Below are 11,183 nucleotides of genomic sequence, written 5' to 3' on the forward strand. Positions count from 1 at the left end.
AATGTGGAATCCGAACCACATGAGCTCCCAGCGGGAATCGAACCCGGGTCTCTCACGCCAAAGGCGCGTGCGCTAACCGCTTGCCACGGATGAGCTCTATGAACTATTTAAGTTACCACAAGTGGATGATCTACCATTCTTGAAGAGTATACAAAATCCTTATATTTCATGTAAACGTATGGTACAAATTACAATGATTCATTCTCTTCATATCAAACGAGCACTTGGATTTCTCAATCCACGGGTAAGAAAATCAAAACAACTGCAGATACATCAAAACTATAGGGAAAGCATTATCTGTGGCCATTCTAGACAATCAACTTGTTGACCAGTGTAAATGTCTGCAGATTGAACATATGAAACTGCTGGAAGTGAAGTGACTGCTTTACGTATTGACAGTTACTGCGCTACTTTCATGGAACTGAAGGGGGAGGATGGTTCAACAAAGTTTCTTTTGGTGAGTGATAAAAACTAACCTTTCACTACCTAAAAGTGATAAAAGCTACTCCTCTCGTGGCAGTGCACACATTGAAAGAAAATTCACCGTACCAAATAAATAAATATATAAGAAGAAAAAAGCTCTTACAGAGGTAAAAACAAATGTCTTTTAGAACCTTATACAGTATTCTGGTAGTGCAAGATGCTTTGAAGTTTTATAACGCACCTCATCTTCCAATTTCTAAGAAAATGATGGCTTTGGGTGAAATGCTCATACGCATTACCAACAGTTACTGGAGGAAGTAGCTTTATTGAAAATGTTAGTAGAATCCGTTTGCATATTCAATGAATGTAATGCAGGGTAGTTCATACTCTTGACCTTTCTATCAGTTTTCCTGCTACATACATTTTTGACATACTCACTCTCGGTTAGGCGATGTTCTAATCAACGTGTCAAGATAGGGTAGCACTTTATAACTTGTAGGGAGAAAGGCTCAGGTCTGTAAATGCGTAGGTCTTCTTTGTGCCACTTTTGTGCAGCAATATCATTGTATTCCTCCTCATTGTAAATATTTAATATAAAGATCCTCTAGAATATTTTCCGCTTCATCGCCAACTTTCTTTAATATGCCTAATTCAATGTGCTATTAATTTTCCTCGTTTCACTTGCCTGCTAAAATATGTATTTCTTTATCTTGAAACACGAAGGACATTTCGATCATATTCTCCTTCCTTCTCTCCCATTTCTAAACCTAATTTGCTATATATTTAGTTTTCTCGTTTTCTAGTGGTTGCTCCACGGTTTTAGAACCCGATGAATTTCTTGTGCTTTATCATCTTAAGTTTTTATTTATTTATTTTTTAAAAATTTGATTCATGTATTTATTTTCGAGATTGTTGAATTCGATTATAATTTGTTATTTAGTTTCATACTGTCTTGTAAATTTTGTGAAATTGTTGCCGTTAATCCTCGTTTCTATTATTATTATTATTATTATTATTATTATTTACTTTTGTTCAGCGGTGGCTGACTTAAACCAGATATTCTAAGGTTCGTTTAAACACTCAGAAAATAAATAAATAAATAAATACATAGAGAAATAAAAGCAAAAATCTCACAAATCATGTGAACTTCATGATGTTTCCACACATTTCAAACCATCTAGAAGATATTTTTTGTACATTACAAACCCAAGAATCATGAACGTGATTTATTGAAATCAAAAGTTGTATATGTATGAATCAATATGTATATGTATGTATGATTCAGTCAGAGTGAACTCAAATGATTCATATCTTTATTCACTTCTTTTATTAATGCGTAAATTAAATCGCTGTATTTTTGGCTTCGTGGACTAAATTAGATTTGCACTCTGTAGTCTTTTGAAATTGTCCATTTAGTTTAATAATGTGTAAACATCGGGACAGCTTTAAAGGGCTCTTTCCCCAACCACTGCTTCTTTTCACCCCCACAACCCTCGGCTAGTCCTCGCGAGCGTGTAAACTGTCATTGCTCTCAGTGTTGCCGTACCTCGGTTCCACTTGTGTAGTTAAAAGTCCGGCAAAATAAGGAGAAAGGTTTCATTCCTATTTTCAGTTAACAACAACAACAAAAAAAAAAAAAAAAAAAAAAAAAAAAATCAACTAGGAAAAAGGAATTGAGGCGACATTGGCTTTTAGCGAGAAGGGATCATAAATCTCTACCACGTGTCGCGAAGACTAATAGGGAAGGTCCAGAGGAATGAACAGGGTTTTCAGAATTCCTGGAAAAAGAGCCCTCTCTTTCTGTCCCAATGTATATAACTCTCTACAATGATTTCACCTGTGCAGTTATGTATCTTTTTATCTTGAAGTGACTTGAAATATTCACAAGTATGCAAGATCAGTACACGTATTTCTATAAGGAGCCATCCGTGGATAAGTCAGTATACTCGTCACCTTTGTAATTCCGGTATCCCGGGTTCGAGTCAGGTGCAGGACAGTTTCTTTTGGGTGCAAAACTAGTAGTGATTCGAATCCCTCTTGAAGTTGTAGGTTCAGACTTTCATAACCCCACTGCTTCATAAGAACGTTAAGGTCAAACAACCTATCCTATGTGACTAAATAAATAAATAGACTCTATATGGTTTTTACCAAACGTGCTTTTATTAATAATCCAACTTCCAACTTTTTTTCTTTATGTTTTAGCCTAAAGAGCATATCGTAGGACATAAAACTAGAAATGAAATTCCATTTCATATTTGGTATAAATCAACAGTTTCTCAATTCTATATAAAAGAAAATCGTATTAGTAGTTTCTTCCTTTTTCTTCCTGAAACTGAGCTTGTTTAGCTCTAAACGTTAAGCGTGTTTGCTTTGGCTCGGATTTAGTATGGGATTAGAGTACATGCGGTTCACGGTTCACATCTCACATTAAACTACGTACATGCTTCCTTAGTGCTAGAAAGGGAACGTACGTTTAGTGAGCAGGTGTAAGCGGTTTCTGATTGGACCGCAGGCCATGTGAGTGTTTGTAGATAATAGCGTGTCCGTGGACTTTCTCGGGCTTTGTGAAATGTGTAGATTAACTGCAACACTACCTTGTCGTTGCAATCCAATGTGGCATCCACCTACACTTGTTTTTTCTAAATTTTTTCTTCCATCTCATATCTGATGAAGCGTTAGCGAAAGTGCTTATAGTGTACTTTTGGTTAGTGTTTTATCATATCGTATACATTTTTTTTCAGCTATATATACTGTACTATGGAAAACTATTCTGAGGGCAGCCAATAGGAGTGCAAGATTCTTGCTGGAACTTGGTACATATAAAAATGATGATAATATGAACGTGATAGTAATGATTCCAACATGACGTCCTGGGACATCTCGACAGTTGTTTACCCCCCTCGTGCCCTTCGTGAACCCTGCGTACTGTTTATGGCTCCCTCCTTGCCGCTTGTTGGTCTGATTCCTCTTGTGATTTCAGATGCAGCGTTGAATTCTGAAATCTTCAATAATATGATAATTCTTACCTATTTATTTCTAGCAGAACTTACGAATAACATTATAGCATAGTATTATTTTTGTCAGCTTTGTTCTTAATAGAATCACAGTTCCTACTCAATAGTTATATTGTTCTGGTACGGTATTTTATTTAGCGCCTCTTTATTACAACATTCGGAATATTTCTAATTACGAATGTACTTTACAAGTTGCATGTATTCCACTGTTAGAAGAAATCAAATAACAGTAGATACAATCTACTAAACAATTCATATTTATCTTATATATCAATTAATAATAATAAAATATCAACTGCATCAGATTGACAGAAATGCTTTTTTACGCCATATGGATTTGTTTTTCTCGAAAACTCCGTATTCAAGCATGTCATTTTGTTCCTCTCGATGTAATGTATCGATTGATTCGTATATGGACAATATCATCTATCTATTAAAAGGCTACAATAGCAACTAAAAGCGTCTGAGCTCCAATCTATAACTTTGGCTTTCAAATCTTTCATTTACGGTTATGTGTGATTTCACGTTTAACAGAGACAAACATTTTAAGTGTGTGTACTTTAAATAAACTAGTTAACTAGATCTTTTTCATAAAGTTTATTGTTTTAAAATTATTGTTCAAAGCCTTTGTATTTTAATAAGCTTTCTCTAAAATCAATGCAGGTGAATTGTGCTTCCATCTTCCGAGTTCTTTTAAACTGTATGTTCTGGACGTTTATATGTTTGTGGTCAATCCTTTCGACAATGAGATCTCGGAAACTACAGGCTCTAGAAAGATGACGTTTTCACTGATCGATTTGAAATTTTGCGTAGATTGCCCAGTTTTAATTGAATATTTTTTAAAAAAACATGGCCATTATTTATTTATTACATTTTTAAGGGTACACTGGAAGCGTTGAAATTTAAAAAAACTAAAGCATCATACCCCATGCATTATACATTCCAACACCACATTGTTGTATATAGGGGTTGCATATGTATCAGGCGTTTGTTTCATGGTCTAATAATAATGAAAAAGGAAGGATAACCATATCTCCAGTGTGAGATGAATCTTTATTTTTGGAGTGTTTTGCCCAATGAACACCATATATAACTGACATTATAATTAATTGTGTATGTAATGTGTTTGCTTAAAACATACTGCATGCAAGAAGAAAGAAAACACTGGTCATACATGAATTAGAAACTCCAACCGGAAGTAGGCTCAAATCTTGCAAACGGTGCAAGATATTGAGAGAAAAATAATCGATAAAATCTCCCCTTTATGATACGCCTTGCCGATTTTTTAAATCAAGATTCTTTTACTTGTGTCTGTAAAAGCACATGCACAGATGTTGTGAGGAATGAGAAGGAGATTTATGCTCATATGCGAATAATGCACTGTGTAGAGAGCGCAGGTTCAGCTAGTCTATATATTAAAATGCTAGGTTTATATGTTTGTCTCCAATCCTTTCGACAATGAGATCTCGAAAACCACAAGTGCTAGAAACGTGCCGTTTTCACTGGTCGATTCCAAATTTTGTGTAGATTGTCCAGTTCTAATTGAATATTTTAAAAAATGGCAGTTATTTCTTTATTACACTTTTTAGGGTATACTGGAAGTGTTGAAATTGTGAAAAAGTAAAGCATCATATCCAACGAGTTTTATATTCCAAGACTACATAATTGTATACGAGGGTAGTATATGTCTCAGGCGTTTGTTTCATGCCCAAATGATAATGAAAATCGAAGGATAACCATTTCTCCAGTCTAAGATGAATCTTTATTGTTTTACGTGTTTTGCCCAGTGAACACTACATATTACTGACATTAAAATTAATATTGTATGTGTAATGTATTTGCATATTACATACTGTATGCAAGAAGAAAGAAAACACTGGTTATACATGAATTAGAAACTCCAATCGGAAGTCGCTTTTGGCGTCGCAGACCCGGGTTCGATTCCCGGCTGAAGCTCATGTGGTTTGGATTCCACGTTAATCAGTAGGACCCATCTTATATAGCTTCGCTGCTTGAAGGGACGTTAAACTCAAAATAAACTCATCTCGAACCGGAAGTAGGCTCAAACCTTGAAAACGGTCCTCGATATTTTAAAAAAAATCCCCCCTTTATGGTACTCCTTGCCAATGCCGATTTTTATCAAGACGGCTTTCATTTGTGTCTGTAAAGGGACATGTACAGATGTGAGGAATGACAAGGAGATTCATGCTCATATGTGAATGATGCGCTGTGTAGAGAGCACAGGTTCAGCTAGTAATTAAATAAAAATTAAAGTTTAAGAATTGGTCATAATGTGTGCTATATTTCGTTAATCTTACTGCATAATGTCGTCTTGCTACTGTCATAATGAAATGCTTTATAGTGTGCATTAAAGAATCAGTTTTATCCTAATAGACAGCGTGATAATCGCAAAGCATACTCTTTTTTTAAGGTTTACAAAGAAGAAACTTGTTTTGATGAATTTTCTCGAAAACTACGCATGAGGACTTCGACTCACCCATATCATTTTGTTAAATTCAATGCAATCTTTCGATTGTTATTTGTTTCATCTTTAGACCTTTTTTTTTTTCCTAAATGTTAATAATACAGTGAAATATCCAGTACTTACTATGCGATGATTTCATAAATCCGTGATTTTTAATTTGTGTTTAAACGTAAGAGATGCTACCCAAAATTTCCGAGATTTTTTTTTTATTTTTTTTTTACCGACTAAACCAGTAGCAGTACGACATTCCGCCGCTAGATTTCTCGAGGTACATATATCAGCTATTATACCACACATTGCGTCATCTTAGACGCAATTCAGTTGTAGTTGTACGTATCAGGACGTGTTTCACTGCTTCTTCGATTTATCAAATGGCTGACGTTAAGGAACAACGAATGTGCATCTAGTTCTGTGTCAAGTTCAGGCATTTGGTGAGAGCGCACTGAGTCAAGCAAGAACATTTGAGTGGTTCAGGCGTTTTAAAGAAGTCCGCGAATCTGTAGAAGATGCCAAACATGCTGGTCGACCGCCAACATGCACAACATCGGAAATGATCACGAAAGTGTATGATTTGATTGGCGAAGACAGAAGGCAGACAACGATATTTGTAACAGACTTCGACTGTCGTACGGTACATGTCAACGAAGTCTATCCGATGAACTGAACATGAGACGAATTACAGCGAAGTTTGTCCCTCGCCTTCTCAGCATCGACCAAAAAATCTCAGGATTCAGACGTGCACTGAGTTGCAACAAAGGATTCAAAAGTGTCCAAACTTTTTATTCAGAGTCATTACAGGGGATAAATCTTGGGTCTATGGTTATGACCCGGAAATGAAGAAGCAGTCATCACAGTGGAAGACACCACTCTGTCCAAGATCAAAAAAAGCTCAAGTTCGCAGCAACATGTCGATGCTTTTTTTTTCTTTCTTTTTTACATTCGAGGAATTGTTCATAAGGAGTTGGTTCCACTTGATCAGAATGTCAACGAGAAGTTTTACTGCGAGGGTTTGAAGAGACTGAGGGAAGATGTACGTCGCAAACTGCCAGAGCTGTGGCAAACGAAAGACTGGTTGCTGCACCACCCACGCACACCTTGCTCGTTGTGAGGGAATTCCTGACCAGAAACAACATGGCAACGGTTCCCCACCCTCCCTACTTCCCAGCCTCGTGCGACATCTATCAATACCCCAAGTTGAAACTCGCGTTGAAAGGGCGACGTTTTGACTTCATTGAAGCAGAGGTGGGTCCAGGACGAACTTCTGAAGAAGGGGGGGGGGCAGTGGGTTGTAATACTTATACTTAGAGCTACTTTTAAAAGCTTCAAACTCTGAGATGGGTTTTATTTATATATAAAAGAAGAAAGTTTCGTCTTCGGGAGGGGGGATCGTCCCGATAGCTTCCCCTGGTTCCGCCCCTGCATTGGAGACATCCAAGTGGAATCACAATGATTCCTGAACACCTTTCACTCTGCGGACTTCCAGGAGTGCTTCCAAAAGTGGGAAAAACGCTAGGATCGTTGCATACATACCGGAGGGGACAACTTTGAAGGTGACGGAGGACTTTCTGATTTTTACAATTACAATCTCGGATATTTTGGGTAGTACTTTGTAACATTTATTTTTTCATGATCCAGAAAATACGCTTGCCTCTTAGAAGCCCACTTGATTACGAACATATCTCGTAAATCATAATATAAGAATAAAATTATATTTTCACAGTACAATCCAGGAATTAGAAAATATACTAACTGATGAAAACTACACTATAAAGTATAGAATTTCTTACTTTTACACGAAATGTTTGTGTAATCGGTTGTTAGGAGAAAGAAAATCTGAATATTCCATATTTAACTACCTATTCCATTACGGAAGCTTTGTCCCTTAGATGCTACCTCCCAGTTACTTGTTCTCAGTTATGTTGTTCTGCAGATAATTTTAAGAAAGATATTGCTTTGAATACACTTTTTATGTATTCGTGTTGTCATATTTTAATATATGTGTATTGCACTTTAAACTAATCGAACTAACTACTTTCGAACTAATCACAATTGTAGATGATATGAAATTCTATCTACCTACATTACGAAATTTTTCATTATTCTGTAAATTTTTATCCAGGGATTTTAATTTTGGAAAATAGACATAAACAGTGGTGAAATGGAAGTAATACGTATAACCAAGTGTTGAAAGATATTAAAGTTATATATTGGTAACTGTTAGTATGGAATGGAAATCAATATTAAAAAATTGAAAGTCCTGAGAATATCTCGTGGAAAAACGCCCTTATGGATCAGAGTAGAACAAAGAGAACTTGAAGAGGTCGATCATTTCAAGTATTTGGGAAGAATTTTGACAAAAGAGACGCTTACTGCAGCAAAGTGATCACTTCTTGACTTTGCTGCTTGCATATCTATAACTGTCTTCTTGTAAGAATATAATTTGATCATGATTTTGCAGGGTACTTTTAATACTCATACTATGTGCATAAAATCGGGAAATGTATATTTGTGGTAAGTTTCATAGGAAAAGAATTATAAATACAAAAAATTATAATGAGTAAAATAAAATGTTGGTAAATGGACAAGAAAGTTTTATTTTCGTTTTATTGTTCTTATTTACTGCTCTTTTGACATGAAATTTGCCACATATATGTCTTTGCCGATTATACACATACTAACATTATAAGAAATACCGGGCGAATTCGTTATCATATTATATTCCTACAACAACATATTTATAGACATGCGACAATAATTTTGGACATGAGTGTACATCCAACCTATACATTATATATTGTTTCTGACTGTATGTTGCTCATTCGTGAATCGAATCTTGCTTCTCGATCTTCGTTGGCCCAATCAGTTGCTGTTTTGGAAAGGAGGTTTCATTGATTCATGCGCCTTCTCAGCAGTGTAGCCAGATTAGGCTACAAGAAGCGGATTGGGCAATTTTTGATCCCAAAAGTTCCTACAAAAATTTCAAATTGGGCGACCCGTTACGTTTTCGGCTACTTGCAATTATCTGCCAGTTTAACTCTTAAGAATACGCTACTTTCTTACTTTTATATTTGAAATCACAAACTTATATTATACAATAAAAATTTTGTTTCTTTAGTATCCTATTCACAATGAACAATAGTTTTGCTGAAACTAACACGTTTGATACTAGTTCAATTCTTGTTTTAGTAGATTTTAACCTCAAGATCTGACAACACCAGTCTTTTGTTGACTTGTGCTGTAGCAGTATCACTGACCGTGTTTCTGTCTCAGTTAATGCCCAAGCTAATAGTTGTATGGAGCTGTGTAAACATGAACGTCGGAAGGTTAATTATGTTACTGCATTATCCATATTAACATAAAGAGTAAGTGAAGTTACAATAGAAAGTTTCTAAATTCATGGGTCCCAGATAACAGAAAATTAGCAAATGAATGGAAGAAGTGACAAACCCTGACATCTGACGTAGTATATATATGTGTGATTAGTAAAATTGTATAGTTCGAAATAATTCATTTTTATGTTTGGGGTACATATAGTTGAAATCCGCTGGCAACACTGCTCCTTAGTCGAGTTTAACAAGTATGTGTTGCCATATGTATGCGTACCTCTGGCATGAATAAATTAAAAACAATACCAAACGTTTAGCACTTTGATTTAACAATTGGACTCACAATAATATTTGACATATAAAGCGTGAAGTAAATTTCTTCAAATTTTAACTATCAATTAAAATCGAATTTACAGAATAGAGGAGTCAGTCAAGTAAGTAAAAGCCAGTAAGAACCGGTTCTTATCTGCTCTTGTAATCGCACGTAGATAATTGGCTATTCGTTTGTGAAATTAAGCAATAAGAACAAAATGCGCACAGTGCATTCGCAGTACTGATAAGAATAAGTAGTCGTTCTGCATTTGTGTGTGAGTCAATTGGACAACAATTGGTGTTATATAGAAGTATGTATTACAGTGGTGCCCACCCCCATTTATGTCCATGACGCACCCCCCAATTGTCTATCCATAGGTGTTCTTTCATTTAAAAAAAAAATCTTTTCGATTAATTTTTACACCCCCTCAAACATATTTATATAGATTTTTAACCCCCCCCCAAATATTTCAGTGACGCAGTTTGCGTCATAGCCCCCCCCTTGTGGTCACCCCTGTGTATTATGCAATTCTTAAGGAGGAATATGGTAAAATGAGAATATATAATTCAAATAAATTCTTAATCATTTTAAACATGTACAACACAGATGAGGTTCGGGCCTGGTATGGGTTTTATCATTTCATTTGATGGTGCAACTTAGGAGAGAAAGAGAGAGAGAGAGAGAGATAGGTATATGTATATAGCTTCGGAACTGTGACTGTTCATCTCAGCAACTCCGAAAACTATGGATTCGATACTAATAGGAAAAAAAAACTATCGGTGGTCGATGACCGATTTTAATACCGAATCCAAAGTTGTCGGTGTTGCTGAGATGAACAGTGACACTTCCGATGCTGTTTAAATCCAAATTCAGCCCCGAAACTTGAGGGAGGGGAGGGGGAGATAGATAAAATGATCAAAAATGACCGATATTAGTGTGTTGAATCCATAGTTTTTTGGGGTCGCTGAGATGAACAGTAACTTCCGATGCCATTTAAATTCAAATTCAGCCCCCATTAGTACTTCGAAGAGAAGATGGTAACATGTAAAAATAATTGAAAATGAAAGATATCAATGTTGAATTCATGGTTTTCTGGTTCGTAGTTTTGGTGTCCTTTATGTTCAAAATGAAACTATTCTCCCTGTGCGAAAAACGGGCATTCTGTTAGTATTATATTTTTGATACAATAACTCTATTAAATAAAAAAATTAGAAGAATCTTGTTTGTGATCGCATCACGGGAAAACAGTTGAACCATTTAAGATTAATTTTTATATACAGTTATCACCTACCACGAACTCGGTTTTTATCATGTAACTCTGATTAAAATGAGTATCGTAAGGGGGTAGCGGTGGCCTATATTTTTAGAAAAAATTTAGGTTCTTACGATGTGTAAATTTAGGAATATAAAACATGGAATGTAAAATCTTTACTAAATAAACGGACCCATATCCTTGCTTTTGAGAATTCCCTTTCACTGGGAAAAGGGAGCATTTTCTGTAATTTCTTTGTTCACATTGAGAGCGATGTTGCCGGTTGTTTGTGATCGTATTATGGGGAAACGATTGAACAGTTTGTAATGAATTTCTGAATATACAAATTTATATACCTTGAACTGAGTTT

The sequence above is a fragment of the Thermobia domestica genome, chromosome 13 (genome assembly GCF_964235325.1).
Source record: "Thermobia domestica chromosome 13, izTheDome1.hap1.1, whole genome shotgun sequence".
NCBI classification, from domain to species: domain Eukaryota; kingdom Metazoa; phylum Arthropoda; class Insecta; order Zygentoma; family Lepismatidae; genus Thermobia; species Thermobia domestica.